Source organism: Denticeps clupeoides, chromosome 4 (genome assembly GCF_900700375.1).
Source record: "Denticeps clupeoides chromosome 4, fDenClu1.1, whole genome shotgun sequence".
Classification (NCBI taxonomy): domain Eukaryota; kingdom Metazoa; phylum Chordata; class Actinopteri; order Clupeiformes; family Denticipitidae; genus Denticeps; species Denticeps clupeoides.
Genome location: NC_041710.1, coordinates 14035121 through 14054405, shown reverse-complemented (window position 1 = coordinate 14054405; position 19285 = coordinate 14035121). Strand labels below are relative to the sequence as shown.

The 19285-nt window shown below is 43.8% G+C and overlaps 1 protein-coding gene across 2 annotated transcripts in view; it reads left to right on the top strand.

Annotated features, from left to right (window-relative positions):
- The first annotated feature begins 2381 nt into the window (after positions 1-2381).
- Positions 2382-19285, top strand: part of spsb4a (splA/ryanodine receptor domain and SOCS box containing 4a) — a 53310-nt gene continuing 36406 nt past the window's right edge. For both annotated transcript variants that reach the window (XR_003749540.1, XM_028976935.1), the window contains exons 1-2: positions 2382-2704; positions 15167-15234. The gene's annotated coding sequence lies outside the window, so the exon portion shown is untranslated. The remainder of the gene's footprint in view (positions 2705-15166; positions 15235-19285) is intronic.

Sequence of the window (19285 nt, the reverse complement as noted above, 5' to 3'; positions counted from 1 at the left end):
AGATGAAAAAGTCTGTGTCCACGGTGTGAGGGATCTGTGATTATCTTCTCTGCCTTTTGCATTTGTTACAATGATTTAAAAAAACAGGGTTCCCTATGAATGTACTTATACAGTATATGCAAAATTACTCAAACACTCTAAACATACACATGAATAGGACTTTGGCTAAATTAACACACCAAAAAGTCTACATACAGAAGTTGATGTCTAGACTATTTAAAAAAAAAAAAAAAACTGGTTCCTATTTATTTCTTCAACCAAAGACATTACATGCCATCGTTTTGGGTTCCTTAAGTGGAGACACTAGTTTGGATAAATAAAAATTCTTCCTCTTCATTTTCTCATGTAAATATTTCTGTTTCATTAATCTGGTGTGATTCAAAGAATAATTGACCAGGGTGATCCTAGCAGGAAAACCTTTTCAAAAGTCAGCAGAGATTTCTTGTATGACCGAAAACTCTGTACATGTCAGCATTCCTTTGTTGTGCCGAATCTGGCCAAAAGCGCATCATACTGAAAGGATGTATTTTCCTTAAGGCATAGATTTGATCCATAGAGAAGTTTTTGAGAAGGTTCTCCACTCCTGGCCTTAAGTAATTAGCAGTTGTATAATAATAAAATAAATAAATTACGGCCACACACACACACACACACAAATAGATTATGTATCCTGTTTGTAGAGTGTATCTTCAGCATGAGCACATCTGTGGAATGCTCCATTACTTTTATTGATCAAGCTATTGGGCTTCAACCATTCGTGTCTCCATAACAACATAATAACATTGATTTTCTTTCCATCTTATTGCCTCATGGGCTTCCATTTTGAGCACAGTCGCCATACAGCTATAAGACACCATAGAAGGTCACATGAGCGCTAGTAGCTATTAGGTTAGTGGGGAGAAAAGGAATGAAGAGGTAGTCTGTGAGCTTCCAATTAAGCCTGGTACAGAAATGCTAAGGTCTTTTATACCACAATTCAGGGCCAATCTGTCAATTTAACGAATCATGAGACTGACAAGTATTGTCTTTTTGACCAGTCAATGTAAATACCACTCTGCCTTATTACATTGTTCATGGCTGCCATATCACTGCTTCCTGGATGCTGTTGCTTAGGAACAGCTGGGTTATAGACGGAACTGAAGGCAAACATAAAGTCAGAAGCTGTGCTATAATCACAGATGTACACTATACCGTGAGATATGGTGTGCTTTATAAAAACATTCCCATTTCTTGAACTAGAAGTGAATAGATTTGTACCAGGCAATTGGAGATACGAAAAGAAGACTGAAATCAACATACAACAAATTGACATACAGTGCCAATTTTGCAAGACAGAGCCTGCTAAGAATAAAGTGAATTGACGAAAAGTGAAAGTTAAGTGATTGTGGAACACTGCAGTACAGCACACAACGAAATGTGTCCTCTGCTTTTAACCCATCACCCTTGGTGTGGACCCTTACTGTGTGGGGGACGATACTTTGCTCAGTGGCATTTTGTGGGTTCGGACCCATAACCGGCAACCTTTTGGTTATGGGTCCGTTTCCTTACTTGTTAGGCCAACCACTGGATGTCTATGGGAATGGAGTGCATCAATTTTAGTTGACTAGTTTTCTAAAGTGTCCTGGGCCTCGTTGAAGAACAGCCTACTGAACTAAGACCCACTGAGGAGGTGGACGTAAGCACTATTTCACACATTCTTTCTGTGTTTAGTCTTTTTTGATTCCCTTACTGAACATGTGCACATGGATTGTGATGTGTTATTGTGAACATCAACATGAGGTAATGGCCCAACTGGCATTCACATAAAAATGGTGTTTGGAGGGTCAATAATGGGACCAATAAAATATCTAAAAAAAATATATGTAATGACATGGTGCTGATTTTTGGCTCACATTTTTGCCCTTGTGGCCTTCCATGCTAATGTCAAAGTCAAATGTATTGTCATCTCACCATATACAAGAATACAGAGCGACGAGATTCAGGGATTCACAGGGTGCAAAAAGACAAATGGAATAACACACAACATAAAACATGACAAAGGACATTGTGCACCGACCCATAATACAGTGCAGGTCGAGACAAACTAGACAGACCAGGCAGGCAAGTAACAGCAATATGACAGTGTATGGATATATTTAGTCAATTTAGCATATTTAGTATGTCTATAGAAAAGAAAGAGATGGAATTGTACAAGCAAACCAAAAAAAAAAAACAGATGAATGGATTGTGACGTAGAATCACGCATCATTTCAACGCTGACATGGTTCCTGTTTTCGAGCCGCCCGCTCATTGATGAAAGACACGGACTGATTAGTCCCCGCCCACCCAGGTCCCTGCAGGGCCGACCCGTCGCTGAAACGGTTAACGATTGGCCGGGACTGGCTCCGGGTCAGCGCGCCGCTCCCCCGCTGCGCCGTGTGCGGCAGGGGTAGGAGAATCTGCCGGGGGGGCGCAGCTTGGCGCAGCACGGGACTCCGTTTTCGAGCGGATTGGCCGGACCGCCGCTGACACGGAAAAGTGAGGCGAGCAACAAAGAGGGAGTCGCGGCCGCGCGCTGCTCCAGAAACACACGGCTCTCCTGCGGCATTCCCGACGCCGTCTTCCCATGTGAAGGATTACCCGAGTTCGGTTTTCCACCGTCGCCCAAATAGAAATATTTTCTGAAACGCTCGTCCGCTCCTTGGAACAAGTTAACTTCCTGAAGGTAAGTGGGAGACCGCGCCGCGCTCGGGGTCGATTCGGCCGTCAGCAGGAAAGCGGGAATCCCGGGTTATTCCCGGTCCCGGCAGATGGAAGTTGTTTCGTGTCGGGATACGGGGTACTCGACCCAGCTCCAGCCAGTTCTGGAAAATGTCACACCAAAAACACCGTGACTTCCAGGAGATGTGTGAAAACTTCTCACATTTGTGTGTGTGTGTTTAATTCCGCGGTGCTCGAAACGAATTTAAACATCCACGCACGACAAACGCCCTCCCTTTCCCCGCTTTGTCGTGATGTGGTGAAGTAAAGCCTGCATCTGATCCACACGCCGTACTGTCTGTGGTGGGTGATGGAGGAGATGTCCTCAGGGCCTGCTGTCTTCTTCTCAGCTCCTCCAGGAGGAACCACAAGGTCATGTAACCTGGTCCATAACTCCATATGTTCTGCCCTGTGTTGATCCCACTGACAGGGTGACATGGAGGTGCGTTATACCCCTGGTTCCTGTATCGTGGGGTGCTAGTAGCCTAGTGGGTAACGCCTATGAACCAGAAGACCCAGGTTCAAATCCCACTTACTACCATTGTGTCCCTGAGCAAGACACTTAATCCTAAATTGCTCCAGGGGGGACTGTCCCTGTAACTACTGATTGTAAGTCGCTCTGGATAAGGGCGTCTGATATATGCTGTTATTTTTTATTAAAAACAGTTCTCATCAACCCGCAAAAGCACCAGAAGTGGAACCTGAAGCACCTTCTGAATCCACTTCTTTTCAGTTCCTCCTCTTCCTCAGTTTGGTCCTTGACACACACACATTGTTGTAATTTATAATTTTTTTTAGTTTCTTTGGCGATACTTAACTGCCCTGGCAGCTGAGGCAGCACAAGTCAACTTCATCTGTCTCCTACTGTTCGGCGCGGTGTAATGTCCCCCGCGCCACACCCCACCCTGTGTCCCAGTTTAGAGACGTTTTATCGCGCTCGCCTGATCGTGCCTTGGATCTGGCTGAGGGCAGTTGGAGGTGGCAGAGAGGTTTTCTCGTGGTATTTCTACATTTCCAGCGCCTTCCGTTTCCTCCTCCACCCGGGTTAATTGATTGGTTTTCCTCGTTTAACAGGCTTCAGCTCCCCTGTGGATCCGTGTTTCACCATGTTCGATTCGCTTGGCCTTTTTTGTTAATGAAGAAAAACACACGAATACGATTACATATTGCGTCTAAGCAGTGCGGCCGATCAGAAAAACACATCGCATATTGGTGATCGGTTCTGAAGTGAGCGGTCCAAACGGTGTGGACCCTTTCTGGATGCGGCCGCGACCGCTTCAATAATAAGCCGGTAAATTATGATGTGCTGTAGTGGACAAGACAAAGTGATTGTCATTGTGATACACAGCACACGGTGCACACAGTGAAATGTGTCCTCTGCATTTAACCCATAGGGTGGTAGTAGCCTAGTGGGTAACACACTCGCCAATGAACCAGAAGACCCAGGTTCAAATCCCACTTACTACCATTGTGTCTCTGAGCAAGACACTTAACCCTAAGTTGCTCCAGGGGGGGACTGTCCCCTGTAGCTACTGATTGTAAGTTGCCCTGGATAAGGGCGTCTGATAAATGCTGTAAATGTAACCCATCACCCTGAGTGAGCAGTGGGCAGCCATGACAGGCGCCCGGGGAGCAGTGTGCGGGGGATGGTGCTTTGCTTAGTGGCACCTTGGTGGATCGGGGTTCGAACCGGCAACCTTCAGATTACTTTCTTAACCGCTAGGACACCACAAAAAAAAATAGTCATGGAGATATGATTCGTTTAGCCACCCCGTTTATTAAAGACTTGCGTTTCTCCACTACGATTGGAGACCGAAATGCAGCGACGCTACAGTAGAAATGTCTGAACGGCCGCAGATTGTAATAACAATACGCTGTGGAAGCGTTGCACGCATCGGTTGAAGGCTCTCCTCAGGGCCTGCAAAATAATTCCCATTGTTTGATCAACCAATTTAGCTTCACTGGGTCAGCAGCTTCGTGTAGCTCTAACAAAGCCATTCCAAAGGAGCTTGCTGCACGCTGCTTTTGTTGGATGGGACTCCCAGGTCCCCCAGCTGGGATCGTCCTTTGTTGGAGACCAGGGCAGCGATGGCAGGCTGCCTCCGGCTTTGTGCCGGTGCTCTGTGTCCTGGTTTAAATCCAGGCGGGCTCAGCTGCTGCCCATCGGGCCCTGGGAGCAGCTGGGTCCTGCTGGGGGCGGGACCAGGTGTCGCGCCTTCCTGCCCTCTTTTCATTTGGATAATTCGGTGCGGCGTGCAGGTGATAGATGCTCCATCTAGGGGGTCGTTGAGGGGCTGCGCCGCCGTGATGGCTGCTATTTATCTGTCTGGTGAATTGGCCCAGGGAGGTCCTGCCAGAATGAAGATACCTTGGGACAGAAGGGTCTCCTTTGTCTCCCTTTGTCCGGCTTTATCACTTACTGCCAGCCTCCCCCTGCGCAGCCACACAGATGGGATTAAAAGACAATGGGGCGCATTCTCAAAAACACCTCAGAGCAGGAGTGGCCATCTGAGGCGTTGAGCTTCTGATGAATGAAGTTACGGAGTGGCCGAACGGCGTTCCGTTCCCCAGCTCGATGCTGTTGTGGTCGTGCGCGCCCTCGCTAATCCTGAAAGCATTTTTACTGTCCCAGCGCGTGAGAGAGAGAACTGAAGACGTCTGGCGTTATTTCCGTGCACATTTATTCGGGGAGTGAACCTGTTCTCTGCCGTATATAACTAGACACTGGGAGCGGGTTTCCTTTTAGCTTTTTTTATTTTCCTCCTTCCACACTGTCTCCCATTGTGGCAAAATCCATGGATATTTTCAGGTTGTTTTCCACTCTAATTTTACTCCTCCTTTCTTGTTCTTTTCATTTCGGATTGATCGGTTGTTACGTACGATGAGAACTAGAGAGGTTCTACAAGTCAGTCCGTGTGCATGTTGAGTAGGAAACTCTTTGTGACACAATATCTTGTTAGATAAGCGGTGCTGACAGTGGTGACGTTGGAGGATGCAATAAAGCCATGCTTCCCAAGACACTTCCCAGTGGGCTTTATCTATAAATCATGAGCAGAACAGAATTGTTTCTTTTTTCCCCCTCCAGACAAATAAACTCCTTATCACTACTTCTGTTTTCTGTCATTATTACATTTTTATATTATACTGTGCTTGCAGTATAATTTATTCAGCGTTGATGGTGTATTATTGTGAAACAACATAATATTTCATTAATTTTCATAGTCATGTCTCTGCGTGGTGAAACTCGTTACTCTATATTTTAATGTCCCGCACTGACCTCTTCATAGGGCGGCATGAACACGGCCCCAGTGCATACAGATCACCCAATAATTAACATGTTTGAATCTCTACAGCCCGCCGGGTCCATCTGTTACCATAGCAGATGTGCGTCTGTGTGTAAGTTTTGCCGTAACAGTGTTTTGTCAGTGTTCTTAAAAAAAAAAAAAAAAAAAGATTTGATCTTCTTTTGGAACGGTGCCTTACCTAGGGCCGTGTAATGGCAAGTATCTGTTGATACATGATATGAAGACAAAGTGCAAACTATAACGTGAGGCAGTTTTAATGCAATTGTCAGTGTAAAGACGACACCACCATGTTTACTTTAGATACACAAATTCAGTGTTCTTACTAAGCCAGAAAACTATTAATTGCAAAATTGATATGTTTTTGAAAATCGATACCGTAACAAAAAATGTCCGCATACATGTGCCGACTGAACTCTGATTCTTCCTTTTTTTTATTATAGTTTCAGTATTTGATTTTTGATTTTATTTAGTTCTCATCTTCAGAAGTAGTTTACTGGTTAATGGAAGGGGCAGGGACGCCCGAACCTGGAACTGATGAATGAGCCGTTTGCCGCAAGCCGCATTTGCATAACCCTTGGCAAAGTTGTTGTCTGGCCTAACGGCCGTTGAGGGTGGCGTCGCCAGTTTGGCAGATCTGACTTCATTGTCCCTTTTTAATGACCGCAGGACTCGTGGCAGAATGGGACTGTGTGTTGACGCTGAGTTTTTCAGAGGACCCACAACCCCGACTCTGCAGCTACTGAGTGAGGCTGGTGTAAAGCATTGTTTGAGAAATGGCTATGATCAATTTTTTTAATCACCCCCCTCTCATTTGGGTCGTAAAGATGAACACCTCAGTCCTGATTTGCATTTAGACGACAGGAGGGCAAAGAGTGTTTGTTCCCCTTTTTCTTTCTCTTTGTCCTATTCAGATGAGGTTTTTTTTTTTGTCGTTGATAATTTGAATTACCACAGCTGACATTCTGGGCAACGTAGTGTTATTTGCTGCTGGTTTAATGCTTCCATGGGAGTTGAAATGCCAGCCTCTGAATGTATGTTAATGTCTCTGTTGTCCACCTAAGATGTATTTATTGAGAGTTCAGAGGCCAAGGCTAATTGCTCTTTTTGGAATCAAGGCAAAATATTCATGAGCCTGTGGAAGACTATTTGAATCACACTATTTTTGTATATATAATTTTATTATATTGTAAATTGTCCTTTTTTTTTATACTGTTGTGCTTGAGAGACACCTTTGACCGTAATAAAATTCCTTATATGTATTCACTCGCATACTCAATAACCATGATTCTGATTGAAGTAATTTACATTCACATTGATTGATTTTATCCAGAGCGACCTACAGTCAGCTACAGGGACCGTCCTGCTGGAGCAACTGAGTGTCTTGCTCAGGGACGCAATGGTAGTAAGTGGGGTTTTAACCTGCGACTTTGTGGTCTTTGAGTTTATAGGTGAGTGACTTAGGTATGTGAATCACTTTTATTGCTTCCATTTATTTAGATTCTCTGATATGTGACTTTTATTCAAGGGGGTCTCTGGGGGTACTGTAGCTAACGCTGACACAACTTTTTATGCTCCTCAAATGCTCTTTACCCTTGACTTCCCCCATACCAGACACTCTTTATAGTGAAAGCAACATGGGCTAAATGGCCTTCGGTCATAGAAATGATTAAAAAATACTATGGATCCTGTTCTTACCCTTTGCTCTTCATAAGAAAACGTCACCTTGCATCATTGTTATAGGGTCAGTTTTCTTGGAAGTTGACTGTGTTGACTGTCTTGTTCAGGTGTACAATGATTTTTAGCTGGATTCCAGCCTGAGATCTGTTGTCATCCGGTTCAGTGGGCAAATAAATGACCAAATAAATTGCCAAAATGCATCCACCAACAGTACCCTGAGGGTGATTATTTAAGGAAGGCTGCCGCATGGTAGCTGTTTAGTGACCCTTTCAACCCTTAGGGAATGCCGCATGAAAAGTCCATTATGACTCAGGCCATAGGACCCTAAGTCATAATGACAGGACCACTTAACTTGGACATGCTTTGTGTGTGTGTGTGTGTGTGTGTGTGTGTGTGTGTGTGTATGTGAAGGATTGTTTTTTGGATTTTTTTGTTGAGATTGCTGAAGTAGTGTCATTTGACATAGGATGTGGCAGTGGTTAAAAGATGGGCTATTAATGATTCATGAGATGAGAGGCGGGCCTGCTAAAGACTGAATAAAGCTGTGAGCTGAACAGACAGAATAAATATCCCTGCTCAACGTTCTGAATGTTTGATGCCGATATTACAATCAAATTCAAGCTGTACAGGTTCCATTTTCGCTCTGCATTTTTTTTTTTATCTGATCTGACTAAAGCAGGATTGTGGTTATTAATCTCTTTTCTTGCCCTGTGTTTCCATATCGATTTGAAAACTCCTCTCTACACCTAATTCATGCTGTCTGATTTTCTATTATATGTTTGGCCCTCTTGAACCCCGAGCAGGCGGTTCCACTCTGTGTTGCCCTTACTTTCCTCTGCACGCAGAAGGCAGGCTCGGAAAATGAGACTGCACTCTTGGGGCGTGTTTTTCGATTAGTCTGGCAACAGCAACTCACCGAGGCGCGCCGGAGCAGAGAAGGAAAACAACGAAGAGAAACGAGTGAACAGAAGTGAGTGCTAAAGACGGCAGGATCACCAGGGTTCATCTTCTCCCTGGCTTCAATAATACGCCTGTCTCTTTTGGTGGCAGGTTTTGATTGCATTGTTATGGTAACCCAGCACAGCAGAATGCACATGGCCTGTCCATTTGGACATATGAGACAAACTGCGAAAACCAATCTAGTTCCAGCCCGCTATGCATAGACGCAGCAGTGTGCAAAAGTCTTAGGCACCGTTTCAAAACCAGTGAAAACAATACCACTGTTTATCTAAGCTTCAAGCAATTTTATTAACATAATAAACCCTGTGAAAAGTTGGAAGTGGAAGTGGGTGATTTAGTTGTCACATGTGGCACAGCACAGCACCCAGTGCACACAGTGACATGTGTCGTCTGCGTTTAACCCATCCCCTGAGGGAGCAGAAAGGGGACTATGAAAAAGGGCCATGAAAGGGGACTGTACTTTGCTCATGGATTTCGGGATTTGAACCGGCAAACCTTTGATTGCGGGTTCGTTTCCTTACCCGCTAGGCCACCACCAATAAATACCAGTATTATGTGCTGTAAATTGTATTACTGTTGGTACTATGCTATTAGCATTATTATCCTATCAAATTGATGGTTATAATTATGATCAGTGTTTTAAAGAGGGGGCTGCTGTTCAGCTGTGGGTTTTAAATATGCTGCTAATATTTGGGTAGCTGTCCAGGAGAGACTGTCTTGCAGCAGAATCTTGGTTACATGGATTGAGTGGATTGAAGAACACACAACACACACACACACACACACACACACACATGCGCGTGGTTGTAATAACGTCTGTAACAGACGAGGCCATCCATCTGGTGCTGTGTACATATTTAATTAGCAGCCGCCAACTTATTAAATGTCAGTGATTGAAGAGGTGCAACAGGATCATTTTCAAATAAAGAGTTTTCTCCCCGAAGCTTTCAAGCTTTCTGCTGTTGCATGGAGTGGCAGAAGGATACGGAGTACAAGGGGAACTGGTGTGTCCCCAATGATCATTAAGTCCCGTGACAATATATTTTGTCTCAAGAGAATATAAAGCTGACATTTCCTCTGTATGTAACTCATGTTAGCTTATTGTATGTTTATTAATGTGTAACATTTATAACCTTAGTGACCCTGATGTGTTACTGGAATTTAGTGAGGAGAGAAATTGCTCAGATCAGTACTGCAATTTGCATGCTGTCCAGAATAAAACATCTCTGTAAACTCCCTCTGGTTCAAGCAACAGACACATATAATGAACATGTCATATTCTAAACCAATCCGAGATTGTGAAGGGTGGGGCCCGCCTTTGATTGGCCGTGGTCCAGATATTCCTTTACGTTTGAAAGGCCACGTGCTGCAGACAGAGACAGAGAGGTGAGTAGCCTAGACCCTTAAAAGGGGCAGTGGTGGACCCATAATCAGAACGTTGGCGCTTTATAAAAATCCAGATGTGCCGAGGTGCCACTGAGCAAGGTACCGTCCCCACACACTGCTCCCCGGGCGTCTGTCATGGCTGCCCACTGCTCACTAAGGGTGATGGTTAAAAGCAGAGTGCTGTGTGCACCATGAGCTGTGCTGTGTATCACAACAACAATTACTTCACTTCCACTTTTATTTCGAGTTAGACCCGAGCCCGACGTTGTGTATTGCGTTACGTTACGTAACATTTATAAAAAATGTTAACACCATTTTTCATGGTTTCTGCACCTCAGACTGCTTTCATTGCCATCACTTTATGCTCATTCAAATGGTGATTTCTTAGCTAGAACTGTTCTAGTCTCTTGCATATTATGTTGGAGTTTGCTCTGGCTGCCTGGCCAGTGACCCGGTAGAAGTGGGGGGATGTTTTGGGGGAAAATGTGGCCCCCAAGATGTGCTGTCAGTGATCCTGGCTCACTTAGGCTGTGTTTACATAATCAGGCCTAATGAGATTTTTCCCCTTGAATGTGACACATTTATGATCTGCCTTATGACATGGATAAACGGGATAAAAGCTCATGGATTCAGGCCTCATTCATGTGGAAATGAATTGGAGATGAATCAGATCTGACCAGGTGTGACTGCAGTGTAAACAGACAGATTGTACTTTCCCACACATCCCACATGCATTTGACCAGTTTATTTCATGTGCAACAATTAGCATTATTCGATGACAGGGAGCCGAACTCTCTCGCTTCTTTGAGTCGTTGTAGAGGCTACTTAGTAGTAAATGTACGGGCAAAAGTCAGAACTGGGCATCAGGACCTGCGGTGTAAATGCAGCCATTGAGAATAAAGTTAATGAAACTATTTATTACTAAACAATTTTGTCCTTTGGCTAAAACTGGAGCAGAGGATGAATGAGTTATGGCTGCTTGCAGTAGAGAAACACTACTTTAGACTGCTGTACATCTGCTGATTTAATCGGCTGAACGGTATCAACGCAGGGCAGTCTTGAGGATTGGCTCAATGAGGATTGGCTCATTAGGCAATGTGTGCCACAAGCTAATTTGCAAGATACTCTTACTCCACACACAGGAACGGCATTGTTAGACAAAGTTTTAATGCCCTCCAGACTGTGGAGGACGCTCGCACACCTACACAACAGCATCTGTATGCTCCTCCATGCACTGTGTGTGCCTGTGTGGGTGGGGCTCCATCCACTAAATTTACTTAACAAATCAACTCATTCTGTTAACAAATTAAAATCGCAGAAGGACAATGACTGCAACGGACACTGCCTCTAAAGATGCTCACACACACACAAAGCGATTTATTTGAACAGATGGCACAGTTGGAGACTTCAGAAGCTCACCTTACTCCACCACCTCATGTGTCTCTGACTAATTGAAGGGGCAACTATTGATTTCAGCCTGGGTCACCTTTACCTGGTTTGTGGCGGTTCTACATCAGGTAGGGCCCTATGAAATCAGTTCTGTTTTTTTTTTTTATCCTAAATTCCATTTTTCCATATTATTTCTTCTCAATTCCATGTTTTCTCCCCTAGAAACTGATTTTATGGAGTGTGTGTAGGAGGGACAACCTGCAATATGACAAATCACATTTAATCACTGTTCAACAAAGTTCTTGGGCATTTTGCTCTGTTTCTGATAAGAGTTTTTGACTGCAAGTGATCATCATGTTCTTACAAAAGAGTTGTTATTCCGATTCGTAAAAAAAATACTTTGGCTATTATTCCCCTCTAAACTAAGAGTTGAATTCCGTGATTTTCTGAGGACGTCGGTGTTCCAGCGAGCCAGGACTAAACATTGCCTATGTGGTAATTCGGCAGCCTCTTTGCCATCGCTGACCATGCGTTTATATTGCTTTGGTGTACGCGGAAGTCCGTCTGGTGGGCTGCAGCGGCCAAAAACGCAAAATATACACAATTCCACGTTTTCCACATCATCGAAATCATATGGCCTTAGAATGAGAGTGTGCAGTGGCAGGACTGATGGTGAAGCACACTGTGAGGCGCCCGGTGTAAACAGATCTTTAGAAGTTGTACAACTTTTGAAGGCTCATTTTGTCCAGCGTGGTTGAGAGGCACAGCACTGGTATTGGATGTGACAGAGGTTGGTCCTGTAAACCTCTGCATCTGGCATGGTTTTTAATCCATGTGACAGGCAGTCTCCCCATTTCTGCTTGTGTGTAAGGAAGATGGCTGTGTGTGTGTGTGTGTATGTGTATGTGTGTCCTGTTCTCCCTCCTATTTTCACACAGATCCATTGGCAGATTGTTGTACAGTATGAGTGTCACTCACCACACATGAACTAAACAAAACTTTGCCAGTATGGCTGCCAACTTTCTGCACCCACCCTCACAGCTTGACTGTGCCATCTTGCATCACATGACTCACTGGACGCCCTTGTTGGCTCTCGGAGCCTGTCTGAAGGCTCACAAAATACTGTCAATATGAGGCCTTTATGTTCCCCATCACATCCGTGGTTTATCATTTGCTGTAGTGATGGTGGAGATACTACTTGACATTTCCTTTATTTTGGAATAATGACTTCTGCACTCACACTCAACATGGATTATCTGGCTCAATTGGATAATGGGGGAGTGGTAACAGTTAAGGTAACAGAAGTGGCCCCGTAATCAGAGGGTTGCCGGTTCGAATCCCAATATGCCAAGGTGCCACTGAGGTGCCACTGAGCACTAGGCACTAAGGGTGATGGGTTAAATTCACCATTTCACCATTCATGTGCAAATGTTTCAATTTTTGTTCACTTCCAACTAATGACATTCTCAAGAGATTCTTGCAGGCATATGATCGAGTCTTTTCAGCGTTCTTTTGATATGATGAAACAAGCAGGGGCTCTTTTTATTATATTATAACAATTTATTTGACTGATTGCAAATGTAGTCAGTCTATCAGTCAAACAATTTATTTTACTGATAGACTGACTACAAGGTGGTAGTAGCCTAGTGGGTAACACACTCGCCTGTGAACCAGAAGACCCAGGTTCAAATCCCACTTACTACCATTGTGTCCCTGAGCAAGACACTTAACCTTAAGTTGCTCCAGGGAGACTGTCCCTGTAAATACTGATTGTAAGTCGCTCTGGATAAGGGCGTCTGATAAATGCTGTAAAGGATTGAAAAACATAAATTACAAATCAATGTCTATTTAGTATTTACAATTTTTTACACTGTGTATTAAAAAACTGTAGCATAACTACATTGAAATACTGCCCTATAAGTAGCATACCACGAGTGTCCTTGCTCACGTTTAAGTGGGCGTGACTTGGGACACATCTGATTGGCGAGCATGATTGTCTACCACACGGCCATCAATGCAACCTGTTTATGGGCAGCCGCTAAGAGGACAGAATAAAAATAATGGTGTCCCACTCTCCCTGCATACAACGGCACGCACTTCGGCACTATCAGTCTCTCACTCACTGACTGCCTCAGACCAACCCAGCATGTCTGCACATGCATATTCCTGCAGCAACACTGACGTTAGCCGATGGAGTCTGGGTTTGCAAATTTTATAAACTCGCGTTTATTCAAACCGCGATTTCTGTTCGATTTCAATATACTGTTCGTTTTTGTGCGGTTGTTTTGATGCACACCCAAGTACAATTACAGTGTTCACAACGGGCTAAATGAACCGCACTAAGGGGGGGGGGACACAAAGTTGAGTTTGATTCAGGAGCACTAAAGCCGGTATGTGTGAAAGCACCCTAAATGTTTCACCTCTCAGTTAACTATCAAAATGATATTAATCTGGGTAGCCAGCTAATCAGATGGTCTATTAATCCTCAGATAGTGAATTTAGTGGCGTTCAAATTTGTGATTGAAGGAGCATGTGATGGCATTTTTTTTTTTTTTTATGCTTCTGGTGTGAGAATATCTTCCAAAGAAAGCATATGCAGTGAGGCGCAGGAGTTCTGTCACCTGTTCTTCAGCCCCTGTGGGTGGCTGGTGGAAGGCGCTTGAAGGGGAGGGGAAGTTCAGACGCAAGGATCCCTTCACTGCCGCCTACAGTGCCCTCTGGGAAATGTAGCGGCTACTTGACTGGCTTGGCGATGGGGGGTGGGTATCTACATGGTGCTCATTAAAAACCGTTCGCTACGTGGCCCACTTTCTCCCTGGCTCCTCCTCTTCTACCGGCATGTGATGGGAGCCATTCTCGCTGTGCATCAAATTTTATCTATGCCATCGCTCCACTGTTGTCATGGAAACATATGAATTTTTCTTACCAGGGTTCAAGACTCACAATGGATAACATTTGCCTTTCTAGTTCTTTGCTCTGTTTTAGTTCCCTTTTAATGGTTATTAATACAAATGGATTTCAGATATTTGGTTTAATTAGGATATGATTAATGCCTTTTGGGTATCTGCTCACATAGCAAATTTGCTATTGATTTGGTCAGATTTCATGTTGTTGCTCAGGGGACATTTTGCATTTGCCCTTGAAGAAATCCAGTTGTTCTGAAATCTGTGTCTCTTCTTCCTGCGAGATCTGTGTGTGTTTTTTTTTTTTTATTTTGGCCTCCCTTCCCTGGCTCAGGATGGAAGGAGTGCGCTAACCTCTCCCTCGGCTATCTTGCCCTGTTTATTCCCACATTCCTGAGCCTGGGAGCTGGAGAACGCCACGGGCTGTCCGGCAGCAGAAACAGTCCCACAACCACGAACCTACCCCACCCCAACCTCATCTCCACTGACACAAACCTTCCAGTATGTCTTCATGTGCTGAGAGCCTGTTTTTTTCACCTTCTCCCTATTTTTTATAGATTTTTCAAGCTAAACTTACCATGTATATAATCTGTACTCTCTTTTTTTTGCCTTTAGCTGATGTCTATTCCCATTAGACTTTCAGAGTTTGAGACTTGTCCCTTCAGCTCTCCGAGATCAATAAGCTCCGACCGGACGAACGAGTAGATTTGATGTGCAGCCTGGCCAGCAGCTGATGAGTGACATGAATCATCGCCGCCATGCGTGATTCGCTCAGTGGGTCATCTCTGTTCTTCTCTCTGTCTCCAGGTCTTTTCATCGGTGTCCTGATATGAGCAGCCATGTGTTTGAGGTGGTGTCCTCCTGATCAACTGCAGGTAAATAAAGCCTCCAGCTGTTGTAGATATTTATATCTATATTTCTTCATATTTAGATTTTATTTTATTTATTTATTTATTTATTTATTTTGTGGAAAGCAATTTTCTTCTTTTTTTAGTTTTGGTTTTCTAACATTTTTTTCCGGGGTTTTTTGTTTGTGTTTGTCAGGCTTTGTCTCATAACCTATTATTATGAGCATTCATGTAGGACTATAATTTATATGTTATTGTGCCACCAAAAGTGCATGGATAGTGAACGATCTTAATTTGGCACACAATATGCTTTTCAGTGGAATCAGACAGATCGCATAATCACATAAATAAATAGCAGCACTGTCAGAATGCTCACAGACACTAATGTAAAAGGGAACAAAGGGGGGGGGGATTAACAGTCAGGAACACACAGCAGGGCAGATAGCCTAAATGACACTTCCCTTGTTTCATTTTAAATAACATTTCCGCCTTATCACCCATTGTGTGCTCTGTGCGGTATATTTAAGACCTACTGCATAAAAGATTGATCTATCTACATGTTTGGTTTGGTAGCATATGTGGTCCTGATGTGACTTTCGTCTTTGTGATGTCCGCTGATTGATCTGGTTTTAGTCTGAGGACAGAAACTGGAGGTAAACAGAGGAGGAGGAAGGAGACAGGATTTTGTGACAGGTTTGAATTTGATATTTTGTTGGAAAAATTGCTTGTTGACAACAAGTGTAATTTGAACACAAATTATGTCAGATAGGGTGCCAAGACATTTAAACAGTTGTGTTGATATCCCTGTGTGATAGACAGTCATGCTCACCAGTCAGATTTGCCCGAGTTAAAACCACAACCACATAAATGTGAGCAATGACACTCACTCTCAACTCGTGGTATTCTTTTTCACAGTTCATATTTCCATGTAGAGTTATGCTGCAGTTTGTAATACACTGTATAGTGAGTACTGAACAGACTTTGCAAAAAAATCGCAACTTAAAACCCTATTGCAATATCTGTCAAATAAAATGCAATTTTTTTTTTTTTAAGATACTTATCAGATATTTATTGTCCTTTGGCACATTTTTGGATGATTGTCTGGTGACACTGCTTGCAATGCTGCATGTCACCCATTGAAATAAGAGGTTTGATTCACCCAGAATTAGTACAGGGTGTGTGAATGGACTCTTTGACTTTATACACTTGAACAAAAAGATTTTAATTTCTCAATGAACAGGTTAAATGTTACTAATATTTACATTTACAGCATTTATCAGATGCCCTTATCCAGAGCGACTTACAATCAGTAGTTAAAGGGACAGTCTCCCTGGAGCAATTTAGGGTTAAGTATCTTGCTCAGGGACACAATGGTAGTAAGTGGGATTCGAACCCGGGTCTTCTGGTTCATAGGCGAGTGTGTTACCCGCTAGGCTACTACCATCCTACTGGTAGCCTAATATGGTAAATGTTACACTTATTGAATTTATCAATCTTAATATAACAATCTGAATAATTTGTATTATGTTCTCACGGGCATTTAGTGGCTATAAGTAAAGTTTGGTGTCTGTCTGCTTAGTGGAGGCTGATCTAATTACAGGAAGCAGCAGCTCAGTGGAAAGGCTGCTGACAGCAGACGTATGAACTCTGAACCTGGGACATGCAGTGCAGTATTAATCCATGCTTTAGTCAGTTTAGGATGGTGCAGAGCTGGTCACAGTGGGTCTCAGTGGGTGGTTGGCTGACATGTGGATGGATTGAGGTGTGTGTGTGTTTCTGTCCTCCTGACTGTGCATGCATTCTGGGATGGAACACAGCTGACTCCTCTCCAGCAGATGACTCTAGCAGATGCTGGGTGTGTGTGGGTGTGTATGTGTGTGTGTGTGTGTGTGTGTGTTTGCATGTTGCTTGGGTGCTGGCTGATGCCTTTTGATTACATGGATGTGAACAGACTTGATCAATAATTCAACAGGCTTTGTGCAAGTCCGCACTGACCATTTGTGCACTCCCTCATGTGCATGCGCACACACACACACACACACTTACTCACTTTTTCACTCTCACCCTCCAGTTTGAAGACAGTTAAAACCACCAGTCACTGAGCCATATTTACTTTAGTTCAGGCATTCACCAGCATTGTTTCCTTAACTCACTTTCTCATTCATGCACTCATTGACCATTGTCGGAACTCAATCCGCTGGCCAGGTAACATGAGATGGACAGCCTCTGAATATTTCATTCAGAGACACTGAAAAATCCCATCCATCCTTCAATCCTCTCTTCCTCCACATCCCTAGGCGCAGGATCAGGTTACCTGCCTGGCTGCCTCTCTTAAGATGGAAAGCCTGACTGCGTAACTGGAGAGACGGGAAGTGTAGAGCTAGTGCTTTCAGCTCACACTCCCCATCAGACAGGTGTCGTCAGGCAGGAGGATCTAAACTGTTCATCCTGGAATAATGTCGGTGCTGTTCTGTTTAGGGTTGTTCAAGGGTCACATGGCCATTCAAGATCAAGATAAAGTTGTTCACTCACCCACAAAAAAAAACAAAAAAAAACACATGCGGTCCATGATCCTAATCCTGAGGAGACACAACCACATGCAATCAAAAGTACATATTAGCATTTTGTGTGTGTGTGTGTGTGAGAGGGAATCGCACCAGAGTGTGTCAGGGCTGCAGTCTTGCGCAGCCGATCATCACATTGGACCAGCCGAAAAGGTCAGACGAGGACCAGCAGCTGTCGTGGGGGGTCAGGATAGGTCGGTGGACGGGTGGGTGGGTTTGTGCAGGAAAGCGGGGTGGGGTGAAAGAAGATGAGTGGGAGGCTCATCAATCAAATTAAACTGTGACCCCTTTATAACCCCCACCCCCCTTTTAGCCCCTTATTGACCCCTTCACCACAGCAGACAGAAACACCTCACTTCCTCTCTCTACAAGGGGCTTGGGTTTCAGGAAAATGAGAGACCCCCACTGCTCTTCTATTGGCCCCTCTGTCGTTCCGAGGATAATTGGACTGTACTGGGGATAAGTGAGAAACTGGAACAGTAGAAGTCTTCGAACGCAAAGTTGAGATGAGGACACTCGTGTGTGTGTGTGTGTGTGTGTGTGTGTGTGTGTGTGTGTGTGTGTGTGTAAGAGAATGCATGTGAGGGGGGCCTGAAGAGGGATGAAGGAAAGGAGAGCTAGAGACCGACTAATTTTTCACTGCAGCTCTGGTTAAAAACTGCAGCGGAGAAGCAACTCTGGCGCTTCTTTAAATAACACACAGTTTGTGTGTTTTGCGTGTTTGAGGGTGTGAGTGTGGGTTTGTTTAATACAGCCCAGCCTTGTCAGTGATCCTCAGCTAGCGATGCATTATGCTCGCATGGAGCTTCAGAAGATCACTGGTGTGTGTATGTGTGTGGGCACGTGCGCGTGAACGATAAGCTTTATGACTGTACATGTAGACGTTGTGATTTAATTGGATGGTTTCTGGTGTGGCGTTACACAGCCTTGATCCCTTCCAACTCGGTTGTGTATTGTGTATGTTTCTGGGTTTGTGATTTCCTTTAGTACACGGTCGAATTGGTGACCCAGTTTTTTTCAGTATCACTGAATACTATAATCCTTGCAGTGCTATAATAATTTTGCATAGATGTTCTAATGTTGTCAAAAAATAGATTATAGTTCAGTTGTGGTTCAAATGTAATATGAATATTTAATATTACATATTACGTCAAGCAATACTTTTGAAGTAAGTTAAGTAGTTAATTAATTTTTGTTATCTGTTTATAGGGTTCCTACAGTCATTAAAGGCCTGGAAAAGTAATGGAATTTGAAAAGAAAAATTTCCAGGCCTTCAAAAGTTTAGAAATATGAAATGAACATAAGTTATGGAAAAGTCATTGAAATCTGTTTGACACATGAATGTATAACATGAAGTACGTAGTTCCCATAAGACTGCATGTTTTAAACTAGCACGCAATGAATCACGACATGTGGTACTGCGTGTGTTGCTTCCATAACCCAGCACCTCCGTATCTTCTTACGGTATTGTAAATTAAAGCTGATTTATTCCCAGACCTGATTGGGACGATTTT